This window comes from Crinia signifera, chromosome 1 (genome assembly GCF_055691185.1).
Source record: "Crinia signifera chromosome 1, ASM5569118v1, whole genome shotgun sequence".
Classification (NCBI taxonomy): domain Eukaryota; kingdom Metazoa; phylum Chordata; class Amphibia; order Anura; family Myobatrachidae; genus Crinia; species Crinia signifera.
Window position 1 is genome coordinate 112,100,698 of NC_139217.1, and position 19,846 is coordinate 112,120,543.

At 41.8% G+C, this 19,846-nt stretch overlaps 1 protein-coding gene across 2 annotated transcripts in view; it reads left to right on the top strand.

The window, feature by feature from the left end:
• Positions 1-955: 955 nt before the first annotated feature.
• The window catches only part of FHIP1A (FHF complex subunit HOOK interacting protein 1A), a 187,406-nt gene continuing 168,515 nt past the window's right edge, over positions 956-19,846 (top strand). The window contains exon 1 of one of the 2 annotated variants that reach the window (XM_083171581.1): positions 956-1,447. The gene's annotated coding sequence lies outside the window, so the exon portion shown is untranslated. Of the gene's footprint in view, positions 1,448-8,498; positions 8,638-19,846 lie in introns of those variants that run through there. The other variant, XM_083171590.1, reaches the window with a different exon arrangement.

The window sequence follows — 19,846 nt, forward strand, 5'->3', positions numbered from 1 at the left end:
ACCCGAATCCTCTGGCATCCATGATCTGGCTGCGGCATGCTGGGCGCCCGCACTCTAAGCCGCGCGATGACGTCACACCATGCGCAGCTTACAGTGCGGGCACCCGGCATTCCCGCTGCACCTGTGCGCTGTGCAGCAAGAGGATCCAGCCAGGCCCTGGGGACTGTCCAAGTGCCTATGTGCTGCGGGCTGCAGAGGACCTGCGGCCCACCGCTGTGTAGTGGTGAGGGGGGCTAAAGTGAATGGGGGTGCTGGTGGGCTGCTGCCCGGGCCCTACTGTCTGTCAGAGTGGCCGGGCCCGGGACAGTTGTACCCCTAGCACCCCCCTGTCGGCGGCCCTGGCTGGGGGCATGGTCAGCAGCTCATAGAGCCACCAGCTATGCCCCCACAGTGGCAAAAGTGGGGGCGTGGCCTTACGTAAGGATCGTGATTATAGCTCACACCCCTTTTCCGATTGGCCACACTTCCATAATTTCTGCTGCGAAGAGTATATCTTCTCCGAATCTTCTAAAGTTCGGAGGTATGCCATTATTAGAGCTCTATAGTCATACCTCCTAACATGACCTATTCCAGGAGGGACAAACTACTCTGCTCTTGGACTTCCCTCTTAATTTTTGATTGCCGTCACCTGTTTTGAACTGGTAAACTAATGAGAAAGGTGTTTTTTACCACAGGTGATGGCAATCATAAATTAAGAGGGAAGTCCAGAAGCAGAGCATTGTGTCCCTCCTGGAGAGGGTCATGTTGGGAGGCATGGAGGCTGAGCTAGATATTATATGTATTGGAAGCATATAAGTTACATAAACATAACAGGTATTCCTAGCAGTTTGCTATGTTTAGCTGCACATTAACTGTCATCCAGCAACTGATTTATGTTTTAGTTTCTGAAGTCTTTAAATAGGCTACAAGTCACTTTGTATATAGGGTATGCTAATTAGAGGCTGTGATCACTGTCCTCATATTGCAAAGGAGGAGTAATGCACTTCACACACCTCAGTGAGAGATCTGCAGGTTTAACAACTCCTACTTGTACTATCCAGTCCTCAACACACCCTCCCCCCTGGCCCTCCCTGTTTGCAAGTCAGAAGCAAATTCTCAGCCAGAGTACTAATCCTGAGTCTCTCCTCCCCACCCATACATGCAATCTGTTTTTGTATATTTCATGTTTGTAAGGGGTGAGGAAGGATAAACCTGCGTGAAGCTTACCAGTTTAGTCTGACAATCCCTCAGCATCTCCCAGGATTGCGTTGTAAGGCAGCCTTCCTTGTCTCAGGAGAGTTCACCTGGCAATCTTACCTTTATGTACATTGTATGAGATCAGTAGCCGGCATGCAGAAATCCTGCTCTCAAGAAAACTTTAACGCTCTAACAGCTTACAGTATGTGCATGTTTTAGGATTGCCCTTTTAAGCATCTGCATCTGCTTTATCCCAAGTTGGCATGTACAGGTATGATGATATTTTTTGTTACATTCTACAGTTTGTGAGTTTGTGTCTTCATTGAATTTCATTTGTTTTGTTTTTGTATTGCTGAATGCAGTCTGATTAATGTTTTTTTGTTAGCTTTAGAACCAGATAAACTTGTGATATTAGATGCCCTTTACAATTGTTAAACAAAGAACAAAACAAATAATTACATCTGTCATCAACTTGTGATCACTTCCGACATGCAACACCTTACGGTGTAGCACAGATGCCAGGCAAATGCTGAACATGACAACTGTCTTTCGGTTTTCTTATGTCATTGTCTATATCGGTGCGTGACACCAGGTGACTATAGCGAGATTATTTGTTACACAGAAACATGGGAATTATTTCACATGACCCTGGTGGATAATAATTTCCTGACATATCGGAGTATCACATCTTAAGGCACAGGTCTCTTTGAAACTTGTTCTGTAACTCAGTAAATATTTTTAAATAATCAGCAGTTACCAAAAACTTTGTGGCCTATTGAAGGCCCATTGTTTTTTTTTTCCACAATGAAAGTATAAATTCATGTATCCCACTGACTAATAATGTCTTTATAGAGCTGTATATAGAGTATTTTGCCAGGACAGTGGCTCCGATAAGAGCTGTCTCGATGAAATGTAAAATCAAAGGCAGAACTACCAGTGGTGGGTCCCTGAGGACTCTTCCTGTCACCCACTGTTTTTTTACTGTCACACTATACCTCTCCCTGTCACCCACTGCTGTGTTACACATTGTAAACTTGGGCTGGGATGGAGGAAGGGAGCCCATATTATATTTTTTGCACCTGGGCCCACAACCTACAAATTCCGTCACTGTGTTAAGTGATACTTTAAAGGTGCGTACACACGGGCATAATATCGCTGACAATATGGTCGCTAAGCGACCATATTGCCAGCGATTGGAGTGTGCACCGGCGATAAATCGCCAGGTGCGCGCTCCCGTTTTCAGCCCCTGATTGGTCGCTGGTTGGAGGAGCTTGCTCCTAAGACCAGCGACTTCCCCTGCCTCTTCTCCCGGCAGTGTGACTTTTCATCTGCAGCCATCTTTGGTCGCTGATGAAAACGGAAAACACTGAGCGATATGATTGATGAGCAATATATTGCGAGCGATCATATTGCTTCGTGTGTACACAACTTTAGTTCTTATATTGCTGCTGGGGTTGGCTTAGCTAATGTATTGGTGTGCACCATATAGATCTGCGATCCCACTATGGTGAAATTGTAACCTATAGACTACAATTGCTAAGCTCCAAACAGCTAACTTTTTAGGAGCTTGTAAGTTACTAAAATTTGCCACTTCGTTAGAAAATTATGTGGACAGCAAAAGCAGTCATTTGGTTAGAGCAAGAGATATCTGAGATACATCCTGTTTTGATCGTTGTTAAAATTCCCTGATACTAATATTTGCCTTAATCATGTGGACACTTTATGCATGATAGAAGGTAAATATTTGGGTGATAAATAGGCACTATACATCTATTATCATATGCCTTTCTTTTGCAAAATTGGCTATTTCCAGATCTTATACACCCAAATACTTTCTAAGAGCCACATTACCCTCAACTTAAGCTGTTATTATCACAGCAGCTTGAAAAAAAACGAGATTATTGGTTTTCCTCTTAAATATGAGGTCAATACAATTTACTGAATGCTTGACTGACTGTGTTTGTGAATTGAAGTGTTCAGAAAGTACAAATGTGTACGCACACACCCGATCTGCCATGACTCACGTGCGCAACACACAGCAATGTTGTATATACTGATGCTGCTTTTACTCTAGAGATCAATGGTTTAGGTTTTGACAGCTGTTCAAACTGCAGTGACCTCTGCTCAGGTAGAACCTACTACAGGGGTAAAGACAGTGTCTGTGAGAATGAGCCCAATGGTTTCCAGGGGTTAACAAGTCATTGTAGTATTCCATAAAAAAAGAAGCAGATTGCAACTGCAACCGTAGATGCTGGATGCTGTATTTGGCTTTAATCTCTGATTGATTGTGCACTCTAGTATAGAACCTGCCTAGTGCGTAATGTAGTAAGAAATCTTAAAGCAAAGACATAAAGGTATTTTGTCAGTATGTTTTCACCATCATATTATCGTTGTTAAGTCTCCATAGCCTGCTGGTTTGCGTACATCTTATGTTTGTATAACTTCACATGTGCAGAGCTAGTTCTTTGCCGTTGGATAGGGGCAGCGATGGAGACCACTTTATAAAACCATTTTGTAGGCATGCCATAGCCAGGGTCTCTATAAAATCGGTGTACAATCATATGTTGGCATGCGTAAAGTGAATGAAACCGGTCCTCATTAATATGGTAAGGTTTCTGAAAGACAGGCATTGGTGGATGAATGGGAGATCTAAATTATGCCTAGCATGTAAAGCAGACACAACAGATTAATGCTGGATCTAATACAACTGCATAGATTAAATTCATTAAACACCATTTATGGGGGCTGATGCAGAGGAAGATGTACAGATGGCCAATGTTAATACACACTGATCTGATATTAAATCATGGCAGCAGAAGTCGGAAGAAGGTGTTGGCATGAGATGTGTATATTAATACAAGGTGCATCCTGCAGCATAAGCCTATTGTCAAGCTGTCCATCTCCAGGGCCTGATTAACCAATGGGCTGATTAGGCTGGAGCGCTGGGTCCTGGGTGGGGGGGGGGGGTATACAGTCAGGTCCATAAATATTAGGACATTGACACAATTCTCATATTTTGTGCTCTATGCACCACCACAATGGATTTGAAAAGAACTAAACAAGATGTGCTTTAACTGCAGACTTTCAGCTTTAATTTGAGGGTATTTACATCCAAATCAGGTGAAAGGTATAAGAATTACAATGGTTTCTATATGTGCCTCCCACTTTTTTAGGGACCAAAAGTAATGGAGCAATTGACTAAAAAACTATTTCATGGACAAGTGTGGGCTATTCTCTCGTTATTTCATCATCAATTAAACAGGTAATAGGTCTGGAGTTGATTCCAGGTGTGACATTTGCATTTGGATGTGTCTAGTGATGTCTATGCGTTCCAGACTTCAGGCTGTAATTGACTGCAAAGGTTTTGCAACAAATTATTAAAAAGTGAAAGTTTGATTTAGGATTGTTTAGTTTGTCCCGTTAATTTTGGTCCCTTAAAAAACGGGACGCACATATAGAAACCATTCTACCATCTAGGGGCAGACTAGATGGGCCAAATGGTTCTTATCTGCAGTCAAAATTCTATGTTTCTACCTATTGTGGTTGTGTATAGAGCCCAAAATATGATAATTGTGTCGATGTCCTAATATTTATGGACCTTATTTTATATACTGTATACCAGATGCTTCGTGGTGCTGCTGGAGTTGGGGTCAAGCAAGGTCTCATGAGATCTGCCCAGGGAACTGTAAAAGCAGTAGTATCTGCAGGGATTGCTGGCATCACCGAGGCAGGGACAGTCACAACGGGAAGTGAATATCCTCTGAAACTGAGGCTGTCATTGATGCCACTGCCGCTGTTGCCACACTGCTGGGGTAGTAAGTGGCAATATGAAGGGAGCTAAAGCCTTAGCCGGTTACAGATTTTTAGCTGAATATGAGCGAAAAAATTGCTATTAAGGAGGGGGGGGGGGAGGTTGGAGCCCATTTCTGTAGTTGCCTAGGGCCGCTGCAACCTTTAATCAGGCCCTGTCCGAGGATGCAGCATCAGATCACCTTCAACACCATTGGCTGGCTGAGTAACCCATAAGGTTACATAGACCAGCTGCCGGAACTCTGACGCAATCAGAGGGATGAGTGAGGTTAAGGTAACATTTTATATTAAATGAGTTTACTGAAAGCCCCGGTCATTTTTGCCTATTCACATTTGGTGGAATATACATCCTATGAATAGATCTGGGAATATGAGTCCTTTCATTTTCTTGTTTTATGTGGAAATCCTAAGAAAACTTAAACCCAAAATTCTGATTCCAAATGCAGAAAAATGCTAATATTTTACTAATACTTGACATCTACTATCGTTAATCAGTTTTACTTGGTAAAATAATATTTTGCTAGTAGATAATAGGGATCTACACACCAAGGCTGTGATGAGTGAAAGCATGCTGGATGTCCTGGTCTGGTCATATTATATAATGTTGGTATTGAGAAGAAAACTCAGGACGAATGGTGAAGTTTGTTACAGATAGAATATTTATATTGTTGGACATGTACTTGTTTAACACATAGGATATGTTATGAAAGTACCCGAAACAAGCAACAGGCTCCCTTTTTGCTATGTAAAAAAACAGGTCACAGAAACGTGACCTGACCTTTGGCATATGTCAAGGTTGGAGAAACATCTTAATTACAACTTGCAGTAGTTTTCTGCTCCATACCGACACTTGTGTTTGGCTTGCATACTCACTACTGATAAAGTGAGTTTTTGTGTATTCTATTTGTTGAATATCTGAGATGCTGCAATATATAATATCAGAAGTGATCCTTGTGTTACTTGTGACTTTAGAGAAAATTATTTAAGAAGCTATTCTTCCTAATTAAAGCATAGGAAGCTGGTCACACAGCTATACAATCAAGGGTGAGATTTAATAGGATGAGAGATTCAGAAAGTGAGAGATTTTGTAAGAAATCGCCAGTGCATTTACACTGCAAAGTCAGTTCGATTTTGCATTGTAAATGATTGCCGCTTTAAAAAAACTGGAGATTTCTTATCAAATCTCTCACTTTCTGAATATCTCATCCTATTAAATTTCACCCCTAGTGTTCATTCCAGCACCCTACATCTTTCAAAACCCTTGCAGTTCCTCTTCCCTGTCTGATATGTCACTGTCTGCTGTGGTGCAGAAAACGCAGGCATCTCCCGGTGATTGGGAGGGAGGGCTTTACAGTGCGTTTACAGAGTCTACACTTACTTAGCGCTGTGGTGCAGAGGGAAAGTCATTAAATGGTGAGTGATTTTCCCCTCTGTTTACACAGCTTCGAACGCCTCTGGCGCTTAACTACAGTATGCTAGAATGTGGGGGGGATGTTGGAAGTGATTGGAGGGAGGCTACGGTGAACTCCAACTACTGTAGTCATTTTAAGTTGGTGTGGATACCAGCTAGCACTCCCCGAAAACGCTGCATTACCGCCTCCAAATGCCCGTGGGGTGTTAATCATCCTGCAAGCAGCCAGTGAAGGCTAACCTTCGCTGGAAGCCTACGGACGGATGGTTCAGGCATGCGCACTATGCATCTAACTAGCCTTCCTCATTGCTTTGCTACATTGCTTTCCTGCCTTTAAGTCACTTGAAATAGTGACTCCTAGATCTCTTTCCTCCTCAGTAGTTTCCATTATATTACCCTTGATACTATATTGAGCCTTTGGGTTTTTGAGTCCCAAGTGCATAATTTAGCATTTTTTAGCATTAAACTGTAGTTGCCATTCTCTTGACCAATTCTCAAGTTTACCTAGATCATCAGTCATTTGATTTACCCCTCTTGGTGTGCCTACTCTGTTGCATATCTTTGTGTCATCTGCAAAAAGGCATACTTTTCCTTCAATGCCATTTGCAATGTCCCTAACAAAGATATTAAAGAGCACTGGTCCAAGTACAGATCCCTGGGGTTCTCCACTGGTAACATGTCCCTCCATAGAATGCACTCCATTTACTACAACTGTCTGTTTCCTATCCTGCAACCAGGTTCTTATCCATTTAATTGTTTTATAATCCAATCTAACACTTTCAAGTTTATTTAGCAGCCTGCGATGTGGGACAGTGTCAAATGCCTTACTAAAGTCTAGATATGCCACATCTACAGCCCCCCCTTCATCTAGTATTTTGGTCACGGAGTCAAAAAAGTAAATAAGATTTGTTTGGCATGATCTCCCTGCAGTAAAACCATGCTGTTTTGGATCCTGTAAATGGTTTAATTTAAGCTATTCCACTATTCTTTCTTTTAATAGTGTTTCCATTAATTTCTCTACTACTGATGTAAGGCTCACTGGTCTGTAGTTACTTGCTTCTTCTTTTCTTCCGCTTTTTTGCAGTGGAACTACATTTGCTCTTTTCCATTCCTCTGGAACTGCACCTGTATCTAGTGACTGGTTGAATAAATCTGTTAATGGCGCTACCAACACATCTTTTAGTTCTTTTAGTATCCTTGGATGCACTCCGTCTGGCCCCATTGATTTATCCACTTTCAGTCTTGAAAGCTGTTAGGACTTTCTCCCTAGTAAATGTACTTCCATCTACCTTATTTTTATGAATGTCCTTGCAACTTAACTGTTGTCCCTTCCCTTCTCCTTCTATAGTGAATACGGAGCAAAAATAATTATTTAGATGATCTGCAATCGCCTTGTCTCCCTTCACCAAATTCTCAGTGTCTGTCCGCAGTCTTATTATTCCTCCATTTGATTTTCTCCTTATATACTTAAAAAAAGTTTTGTTTCCTTTATCTACTGACTGAGCCATTTTCTCCTCAGCTTGTGCTTTTGCACACCTGATCACTTTCTTAGCCTACTTGCATCTGGCAAGATACACTTCTTTGTCTTTATTATTTTGAGTCTGCTTGTATGTCCTAAAGGCCATCTTTTTTGCTTTTACACTAGTTGATACCTCTTTTGTAAACCACACTGGCTTCCTTTTCCTGGTACTTTTCTTAACCCTTTTGATACAAAGGTCTGTTGCCTTTTTGACATGTCGACCTAATGCATGACCTCCTTTTTCCTGTGTCGTCCTTTTGACTGTCGACTAATAGTGGTCACCCTAACAACATACTTGCCTACCTGACCCTCTCCATGAGGGAGAAAATGCTCTGTGCCTGGACTTCCCTGGTAAGGTATGATTGCCATCACCTGTAGTGAAACACCTTTCTTATCAATTACCTAGCTCACCACAGGTGATGGCAATCATACATTACCAGGGAAGTCCAGGAACAGAGTATTTTCTCCCTGAAGGAGAGGGTCAGGTAGGCAAGTATGCCTAACACCCCATACCAATTATATACACCTAGGTTGAATGTATGCTGGGTGAGACTGCATACAATCCATGTTATCTGTGCACCTCTAGTACAGCCTTGAGAGACACTTCTGCACATAGAAACAAGCAATCAGCTGGTCTCCAGGGCTCTATTCCCAGTCATGGTAACAGGTAGAGCCCACAGTGCTAGATAACCCGGTGTGCGTTTTATTCTCTGTTTCTGGAGTAAGTACATAGCATTGTGTTGCTTTTGTGGTGTGTTCACAAAAAAATGTGCAGTTTACATAGTTTTGTATTATTTGACTAACTTCAGTATGGTTAAAATGCCTGCAGTACAGTTTCTGTGGGTTACAGCTCTCTGTGTATGATGCTGATCAGGGAGTTTTGTTCTGCAAGGTGCCTGGTGCCACGAAGAAAAAAAAACCTCCAATACTCTCTGAAACGTCACAATGTTCCTATTCATGTGCTGCACACTTCCCAAGCTATACTGCATACCTGCCTAAACCCCCCCCCCCCCCCCCCCCGGACCTAGCAGAGAAATGCAGACACATTTCTCTTCATGTTATTTAATTCTATTACATTATTTTCCTACAGCAGTATTGATAGAATAGTTTTAGTTCCAGTTAAATTAGGACGACCTTATACAAACTGCAGTAATATGTTTATTGTTAATGTGGTCTAATATCTCATAGTCATAGCTGAGGTTTCCCGTGAACATAGCACATCCCACGTTAAACATGAACTTTCTTAGCTAAAGTGATGACGATGAATGGGATACTTATAACGCTCGTGATGTCTGCACGCTGGGCCAAACAGCTAGCAGAAAGCGTCTGTACAAATCCATTTATTTACCTTGCATATTGCCGGGAGTGATGTAATGAAAAGCTATTTAAAGCAGTGATCTTTGTCTGTTTTTTCCCATGGGATTTAAAGCAGCATTTTTGATACGGTGAAATTATACAGGTGTTTTTTTTTATGGCACCTGGATCTTCATTGCATTTGTGTATCTGTTATTCATGCACCACCTCAATTAGAATTAGCAAAATGTATAGAGACTGTTGTCTTCTCTATGCCAACTGTGGCTCCCACACATGCTGGGAAGAGCAGGGGCCTAATCCTGTATACTGGTATGACACATTGCTCTTTATTCTCTTGTAGAGTAATACTGTCCAGGGGAAATCCCCTCCTCTAAGGGTCAGTATCATGGATGAACTTGGGTGCTTGCTTGTTTTTATTTTTTATTTTTATATGGAAAATACACCTAGATGGTGTACCATATTTACCGTACTTGCTTCAGAAATACAGCCCAGGTACTATGTGGGTACATGCTGAAAGGGGCGTTTTAAGAGAGGTTGAGGTCCGTGTGCAGCCTCCTCCATCCAGGCCCTCTCCTCTCTGCCAGGAGTTGTAGACTGCGCTTGAGTCTGAGCACTAGAGTCAGAATATACTGCGTATTCACAGATCTCTGGAGAAATCGCACGATGGCCATTTTTCCAGCTACTACCACATTGATGCTGGGGAGCTTTGTGGACTCTGAGCACTAGAGGGCTGAACTGCCACTGTCACAGGACTCCGGAGGGTAAGTGTTAAAAAAATAAATAAATTATATATATATATATATATAGATACAGAAGTACCAACACACTCGCCATTCCTAGAAATGGGGTGCAAACAGCACCCACATCCCAGGGTGGGGTGCGGTGGCCTGTGACCACAGACTCTAGTAAATACAAACACAGGGGGCCCAGCACTCACTACAACAAACTAACTCACCTTAACATTCAAATAATCAATAAATAAATAATGGGGTTTTAGTTCATGAATTGATCAATGCATTTAAGCTTGCAGCCCATCGCCAAGGGACCCCATTTCACTGCAAGTCCTACACTAACTGGTTTTCTTGGGAACCTGGCACCTGCTTACACATCATAGCTAAAATGAACATGTGTTTTTTCTCTGGGTTAATGCTCAACTGCCAAGTAACATGGCTTTTATAAGGTGAGACAATCCCAAACACAGCACCTGAATTAGTATTAAAGGGGCAGCTGTCACAGGTTTCAGGTAAATGAGCTTATCAAGGGTGCATGAGAAAGCTATGATCACAGTAACAGAGGTTAATTAAAAATCAACCCAAATATATAGATACAGAAGTACCAATACACTCGCCATTCCTAGAAATGGGGTGCAAACAGCACCCACATCCCAGGGTGGGGTGCGGTGGCCTGTGACCACAGACTCTAGTAAATACAAACACAGGGGGCCCAGCACTCACTACAACAAACTAACTCACCTTAACATTCAAATAATCAATAAATAAATAATGGGGTTTTAGTTCATGAATTGATCAATGCATTTAAGCTTGCAGCCCATCGCCAAGGGACCCCATTTCACTGCAAGTCCTACACTAACTGGTTTTCTTGGGAACCTGGCACCTGCTTACACATCATAGCTAAAATGAACATGTGTTTTTTCTCTGGGTTAATGCTCAACTGCCAAGTAACATGGCTTTTATAAGGTGAGACAATCCCAAACACAGCACCTGAATTAGTATTAAAGGGGCAGCTGTCACAGGTTTCAGGTAAATGAGCTTATCAAGGGTGCATGAGAAAGCTATGATCACAGTAACAGAGGTTAATTAAAAATCAACCCAAATATATAGATACAGAAGTACCAATACACTCGCCATTCCTAGAAATGGGGTGCAAACAGCACCCACATCCCAGGGTGGGGTGCGGTGGCCTGTGACCACAGACTCTAGTAAATACAAACACAGGGGGCCCAGCACTCACTACAACAAACTAACTCACCTTAACATTCAAATAATCAATAAATAAATAATGGGGTTTTAGTTCATGAATTGATCAATGCATTTAAGCTTGCAGCCCATCGCCAAGGGACCCCATTTCACTGCAAGTCCTACACTAACTGGTTTTCTTGGGAACCTGGCACCTGCTTACACATCATAGCTAAAATGAACATGTGTTTTTTCTCTGGGTTAATGCTCAACTGCCAAGTAACATGGCTTTTATAAGGTGAGACAATCCCAAACACAGCACCTGAATTAGTATTAAAGGGGCAGCTGTCACAGGTTTCAGGTAAATGAGCTTATCAAGGGTGCATGAGAAAGCTATGATCACAGTAACAGAGGTTAATTAAAAATCAACCCAAATATATAGATACAGAAGTACCAACACACTCGCCATTCCTAGAAATGGGGTGCAAACAGCACACACATCGCAGGGTGGGGTGCGGTGGCCTGTGACCACAGACTCTAGTAAATACAAACACAGGGGGCCCAGCACTCACTACAACAAACTAACTCACCTTAACATTCAAATAATCAATAAATAAATAATGGGGTTTTAGTTCATGAATTGATCAATGCATTTAAGCTTGCAGCCCATCGCCAAGGGACCCCATTTCACTGCAAGTCCTACACTAACTGGTTTTCTTGGGAACCTGGCACCTGCTTACACATCATAGCTAAAATGAACATGTGTTTTTTCTCTGGGTTAATGCTCAACTGCCAAGTAACATGGCTTTTATAAGGTGAGACAATCCCAAACACAGCACCTGAATTATATATATATAACAGGAAGGGCCGTCACTCTGGACTGAGATGAGCTGGAGTGAATAGCTTGCCCCGGTGCCAGCTTACAGAGGGCAGCAGCGATGAACTGCCCACAAAATATAGTAGAGCAATGAATGGGCACTCAGGGACTCACAGATGCTGGTGAAATCAAAGACCAAGTTTATTCCATATGTGGTCTTACAGGCGTCAACGTTTCGGGGGCCGGACCCCCGTCGTCAGGACAAGATGCAGACAAGGTGAAGTACTTCACCTTGTCTGCATCTTGTCCTGACGACGGGGGTCCGGCCCCCGAAACGTTGACGCCTGTAAGACCACATATGGAATAAACTTGGTCTTTGATTTCACCAGCATCTGTGAGTCCCTGAGTGCCCATTCATTGCTCTACTATATATATATATATATATATATATATATATATATATATATATATATATATATATATATATATATATATATATATATATATATATATATATATATATATATATTGGAATAACTAAATACAATTGCTACAGGTTGTGCATCGTGGGTTTGTGTGTTAAAGACAGGACACTCTGAGACACCTACGGTATGTCTCTAATACCCAAAAGTGAATTACAATGAAATGCACCTCATACTCAATCATTAGGATGAGTAATAAACTGTAGCAATCTAAAAATAAGGGGTATTTAATTAGCTGTGGAACTTAATGCCAGCCCTTGGCTTTTAACCATTCGAGTGCCAATTGAATTTGTATATTATGTAGGAAATATATTCTCTTTTTACACAACATTTTGAATTTATATAACCAATTTAAGCTAGCATTTTCAGATGATATTTTCTCTCACAGAAATGTTGGCACTCAAAGGCAGGTATATAATGCTGTGTACACACGGGGTAATATAATTGCTGGGGATATATTGCTAGCAATATATCCCCAGCAATCATATTGCTCAGTGTCTCCTTTTCATCAGCGATGAAAAGGAGACACTGCTACGGGGCGGAAGGGGAGCGCAGCAGCAGCAGATGCTGCTGCTGTCACTTTGATGGGAGGAGGGAGCAGCGGCACGGGGCTGGGGAGATCAACGCTGACCTCCCGGCACAGCGATCGCCGGGGAAAGCCGCTGGTCGCAGGAGCATGATTCAGCGACCATTAGGCAGTGCACACGGGAGCACGCAGCTGGCGATTTATCGCCAGCTGCGCTCCAAATCACTGGCTATATGGTCGCTCAGCGACCATATTGCCAGCGATTTTACATGAAATTGCACCCGTGTGTACTCACCTTAACTCCCAGAGTCAATGGAGGCTCCAGCCTCTGGGCTCCAAGCCCTGAAGGGGTACCTGCATGTATAGCAGCACCTGTGTGGTTTACAGAGGGATCCAAGTGTGACTACTGCTCTTGCAATGGAGCTTTGCGGCACACCTGTAGTTAATTGGCTGTATACCAGGAGCCCTGCTAAAATCTGCAATAGGGGACAGGATGGCTCCTGCCTGGTACCACTCAGCCTGCGCTGCAGCAATGCTGCTGGACTCTGGGATGACATGCACAGGTGAATGTTGACACACACCATATTTGTGGTGGGTGGGGGGCACCAAACTCCAACTTGCCTATGGGCGACTGAGATGATTTTACACCCTTTCATCAAAGGGTTAAGCTTTTCAATTGTATCCTGTGCTAAACCCTGTAGCTATAATACAGTATAAGGCATTGATTCATGGTTAAAGATTCATAACTACACTACTAAGTACACTCATGGGGGCTAACCACATGCAGTAATTGAACGGCTTCAGGCTCTTAACCCTGGAGCAAAAAGCCAGCAGTAAAGTCCTGAGGATAATTGATTCCCCCTGTAAACATACGAAGGACACAGATTAGACATGTCATCTGCTTCCTCTGTGATTGGAGTCTCTGAGCCAGTGTTCTCCAGTCTCTACTGAGAGACAGCTAGATTAGTAATAGGTGGTCCCTATTAACTTCCAATGAGTTTATTTGGGTGGTGCCCATCAATATTCTAGCTAAACTCAATGTAAACAACAATAACATTTCATGCTGACTAGTCTAACACACAGATTACATAAATATAGATTTAAGTAACGTGAGTTGTAAGCTGACCACATTCTGCTCATCATGGGTGACTCATTGAAACGTACGTTTTGAATGCATTTGTTCACACATGCCACTTTAATAACAATCTGATATAATTGTTAGCATATACCACAGTAATGAGTGCATGCAGTATATTAGATATTAGTAGAAGCAACAGCACTGTTCATAAACATGAGCGCTGTGTCATTGTCATTATTTTCTTATTTCATAACAAGAACATCATATCAAACCACCGTGTGAGTGGCCTTTATGTGCATCTTCCAGTGGTGTAGAACATTGAGGATAAGGAGGACATATTCCTTCAGGCCTAAATGCAGGAGTTCTCTCCTTCCACTGAGAATGTAGTTTTGGTGTACTGTATATCTATATATATTTGTGCAGTAAGGTCAAATACAAGTTCTTTTCAACATCATTCATAAAGGAGAACACTATGTCTACGTTCTCTTTTCAATTACCCATATAAAGCACATTTCCCATGAGTTTTGTAATGCAATTCAGGGTTGCAAAGTGTACACACAGACCTAAAGATGCATTGGCCAAATGCAGTAATTGCTTCTTTCAAAACCCACCTAAAGTGGAATTACTTAACCACTCCTTTTATATAAGTTTATAGCCTTATTTTTCTGCCTTCACAGCTGTCACCCACTTGTGGATAAAAGAACACTGCTAGTGTCTTATGATAAATCAATGTAAAAACACTGTAACGTCATATTTAAGCTGCTTTATCATAATCCCTATCTTTTTAGCCAAACACAGAAAAGTGTACAGATAAAACAACTTGATTGAATTCTACAGCCTGACCTTCATTCTGTGTTCAATTAAACCTGGGTTGTCTGCTCTGCGTCACACACATTAAAATGCTTATTGATTATGTCAGTTACACATTGAAGTTCTCGATCTCGCTTCCAATTGTGAGTATGATGAATGCCCATTACTAAAATCTCAGTGCAGTTCTGTCTTGCTTTTCTATTGTTATGTATAGTTATTGTTTGCTGTTGCTTATATGTTGGTGCACAAAAGGATTGTTGGTAACATGAAGACTGCAAGTTTCTTCATTTTATTGTATTTGTAGAAATATGGTTATAATGTATCCAGAGCATGTACATATATGTAGATGACTGATTTGATAATCGTTTAAGGTGTTTCCTTTCATGTAATTCCACATCGACAAATGCACATGCTATTTTCAAAATGATGGGTTTAGTGCCAGCTCCTAAAGCTACGGGCAGGCATGCACGAATACACTATAAATGGGTGAGATGGGGAAATAGGATATTTTCTGTAGTAGGGTTAAAGCAGTATGTAGAACAATGCTTGTTTCATAGTTTTATTATTCAACAAATAGTTTGATAACCTTTTTAGATGTGGTTTGTTGCATATTTTAATAGCCATAAAAAGATTATTTGCCATACAGTATGCAGTATACTGTATAAGGTGGAAAAACACTGGAATAAATCAGACTGGGTATTAACAGACAGATAAAGAGGTTATGAGTGCATTGCTTGCAAGATTACAATTTATAGGACAATAGGAGTTTGATACTATGAGATGGTAGATCCAGATTGCAAGGGGAAAAGGGCTTAATAGGTTATATGTCACACAGCAATGTCAGTCATGTATCAGAGGCGTGTTACAATATAGAAAGAAATTGCATGTATGTTCCGTGTAGATAGATGGTAATTATGGAGAATAGGATTGGTAGTTTTTTTTTTTTTCCAGTGAGTTCTTAAAGATCTTGAGCTAGAGCAGGGGTGGGCAAACTACACCCCGCCACCCGATCTTAACTGGCCTGCGGTGCCGCTGAGGATGTTTTGCACTCCACATGGGGGCAGCTGGCAGGGATTTTCTCATAACCAGGCTCCCCACTGCCCTGACTCAATTGAGTGACAGCTGAGCCGTTGGCGCCACAGAGCAGTGCAGGGCAGCCAGTTGACAGCTCAGCTGTCCCGTAGTTTTCTAGGGGATGCCAAATGCCAGAGGCTCAGTGATTGGCTGAGCCAAAGGTTGTGCAGCGCTGCAGGAGGCGGGATCTCGGGCAGCGTGTGCTGTGCGGATGGAGGCTGCTTGGAGGAGATACAAAGAGAGTCTCTGATCTCCTCTTGTCCCTGTGCTATGGGCTGGCTGCTCCCTTCAAAACCAGTAAAACAGCCTGTTTTTCTATATATATAGAATTTGAGCTCATACCATGTGGCGTAATATGAATTTGTGTGCAGCCCCCAAATATTTACTGGAATTGTTAAGTGGCCCCCCCCTGGCCAAAATAATTGCCCACCCCTGAGCTAGAGGAAGGTTTTGCTGGCAAGCAAAGAGCATTACACAGATTGCGGCAGACTGAAATATAGACCTTTATTGGATGCTCAATGAGTGTGGGTGCAGGTGTTGTACAGAGTGAAAGGAACAAATTCAGATAAGATTTTTGAAACCAAGGCCTTGTACTATTAGTACTCATACACCTATACTGTATAATATTTTAAATAGTTTTACAGTATATAGTACAGCAAATTCCTTTGCACTTTACAATTGGAAACAGTGATAAGACAAACTGGGAAGTTAAAGACAGTTGAAAGAGTAGGGGGGTCGTTCTTTGCAAACTTACATTCTATAGGGAAAAAGGCATTTACACATACACAAGGATAGGTGTTATCTATTGCATAATGGTCCACCAGATTGCAAAAGTTGTTGGTGGGATGATATGTTGACCCAGCAATGTGTGCCAGGGGTTAGGAGAAAAGTATAAAAGAGGATATGTTTGGACTTTACAGTTGGGATGTCATTGGATAGGTAAGGTAGGTCTGGAATTTCATAAGTTTTCAAGAATGCTTGAAGGAGACTAAAATACAGGTTTTTTTTGCATGGGAGGGAATTCCACAGAGTGGATGCAGCACAAGGAAAGTCCTGCAAGAGTATGCAAGTCTCTCAAGTAGCTTGGACTGTCAAAGAAGCTGATGGAGGGAAAAGAAGCTGAGAGTTGGGACAGTAGTTTAGGAAAGACCTTGGGTCAGAATTGTGTTTTTTCAGAATGGGATTATTATCTGCACATTTAATCAATTAAGGAAAGATACCAGTAGAGAGAGAGAGAGAGAGAGAGAGAGAGAGTGCAGATTTTAATTAAGGTTAGAATTAGCATAGGAGATGGAGCTTTACTTATTTGTTAGGATATATGTTCAAGAGGAGAGTTAGTACAGTAGGAGGAAGAGAAAAGCATAGATACTTCCTCTTCATTTGTGGGATCAAATGAAGAGATTGTGCCAGGGGGTACAGATAGGGAATTGAGCAGGTCACAGACTGAGGAAGATCGTACAATTTAATCTCAGATCTTCCCAATCTTGTCCTTGAAGTATGATATTGGTCGGTGGTTTTGGTGAGAGAGGGCTGAGATGTGATTTTAAATATACTAAAAAGTTGTTAGAAGCTTGAGGACAGATGAGAGTTTGGAAATATGTCTGTTTGACACCATAATATCCCCCCCCCCCCCCCGGAAATTATAAGAAATTATAGACAGAATCTGATTGGTTGCCATTGGCAACATCATCTATGTGTATTTGTAGAAGCTTCAGTAAATTTACCCCCTGCAGTCATTCCCATTTGGTGGAATGTCTTACTTTTGCTTATACTATACTATTTTTTAGGACTAGTATGTTAGTTACTTAGGATTAGTAGGTTTGTAGCAAAGTAATTGTTATAAATGAACACATTTTGAAAGAGTTAGGGAGAGAAAGGGAGAAAATTATGCGAATTGTGATGCCAAATGGAGAGGCAGTGATAAATGATGCAAAGTGTGTAATTTTAGCTCCAACCCCACCTGTGGAACTGTAAATCGCAGCATTTTGCCATGGTTGGGATGGGGCCTAATGACTCCACAGACTGGCTCCAGCCCCCAAAGTGACCAGCAGTGTTTCCTCTCCTGAAGGTAGTCGGCAAGTATATCTGTAGACCAGGGTTTCCCAAACAGGGTCCTCAAAGCACCCTAACAGTCCAGGGTTTAAGGATATCCATACTTGTACACAGACTGGCTAAGGTACTAATTAAGTCACCTGTACCAAAGGATGGATATCCTTAAAATGTGGTCTGTAAGGGGGCCTTGAGGACTGAGTTTTAATGTATGAGATAATAGAAACTATTACAGGGCCCAAACAAATTGTAATTAGGTGTACAAATGTATGGGTGCAAACATTTTAACAATTTCAATCTTTGCAATCTGTTATAGAAGTTGTAAAACAATCAGATTCCAAATCACTATTAATGAGGAATCTTCAGATTTACTGGTAGATTGCCTAAAACTTCTATCAAGGAAAATCTGATTCAAGTGCTCATATATTTTTACTATGGGAACAACTCAACTCTTTATGGGGATTGGAATGTTTACCTAAAGTTAGGGTAAATCACCCCAGACATTGCCTTCCTCTATTTCCCTTTTAGTTTTCCTCAGTAATTATATAATTGTTTTTATTACACCCATTTGCTGTTTAGGGCCTAATACATATGTTGCATTTTATAATTGGTTAATAACTAAATATGCAATAAAAAATTAAATTGTTGAAATTGAAAAAAAAAAGTTATATCATATAACTTGTTTAACTTATTTAAATTTGAATAAAGAATATAGCTTCTGTAACACATTACAAAGGATGAGGACATTTGAACATACCTCCCAACTGTCCCGCTTATCGCAGGAACGTCCCATTTTTTTAATGACGTTCCCAAGTCCCGCACGGGGCCGGCAGTGTCCCGTGGCGGGGGGGGGGGGGGTTGTTTCAGTTGGGAGTCCCCCCTGTCTATTCCTGCAGCCAGATGGGCTGTGGGCATGGCCAGCAGCTGCTGGGCATGCCCCCACAGCGGCGAAACTGGGGCGTGGCCTCGCAGCAGCACCACGAGTACAGGCCATGCCCCTTTCCTGCTAGGCCAAGCAAGCACACTCTCCTTCTTTGGGACAATCAGAAGTTGGGAGGTATGATTTGAAGTACATTACAGTTTAGATATAGCATAACAAATTTTATTTGGAAAACTCATTGCAGAATATCCAGTTAGCCGCGGTAATTAACCGTGGCTAATAGAAGCTATCTAATTAGCCACGATAGCTGGCTGTTATCAGGGTTATAAAACACGTAAAGCAAAATCCCTGATAACCAGCTATAGGAGATCCGTTATGCAGTTATAACAAAGGGCTCTGAAAATGGAACATTGGGGATAGCTTAGTAATGACCATCAGCCTAAAATCAAGATGTTCAACCATTTTTTTTTAACAGGTTAAAAATTGACAAGGCTAATAGGAACCCCCCCCCCCCCCTCACACACACAAACACACACACACACACACACACACACACACACACCATTTAACATTACTTTTAATATTTATTGTTTATCTTGTCTACTAAGTTTTGTGTTACAGTATCACTGATAATAAAGGATACAGTACTGTACCTCTCAGTGGCTTAAGTTCGTCCCAGTTGCCCCGGAGGCAAGATAAATATTGGTGCCCCCGTCCCAACACACACATACACACCAACGTTTTATAAATATATGTATGCATGTATGTATGTTATGGATATTATGTTTAGAATAAAGAGAGTGTGGCATCTATGGTCCTGCTAGGAGGAGGAGACAGCCATAGAAGTGATATAAACGGCTTTCAGTTAACTAATTCAAACTCACAGTGGAGGAGAGGTGCCCCCTTGGGAGCAGGAGCCCGGCGGCAGATGACTCCATTGCCTCCCAGAGTTCTGCCTCTGGTACCTCTACCAGTAGGATAGGA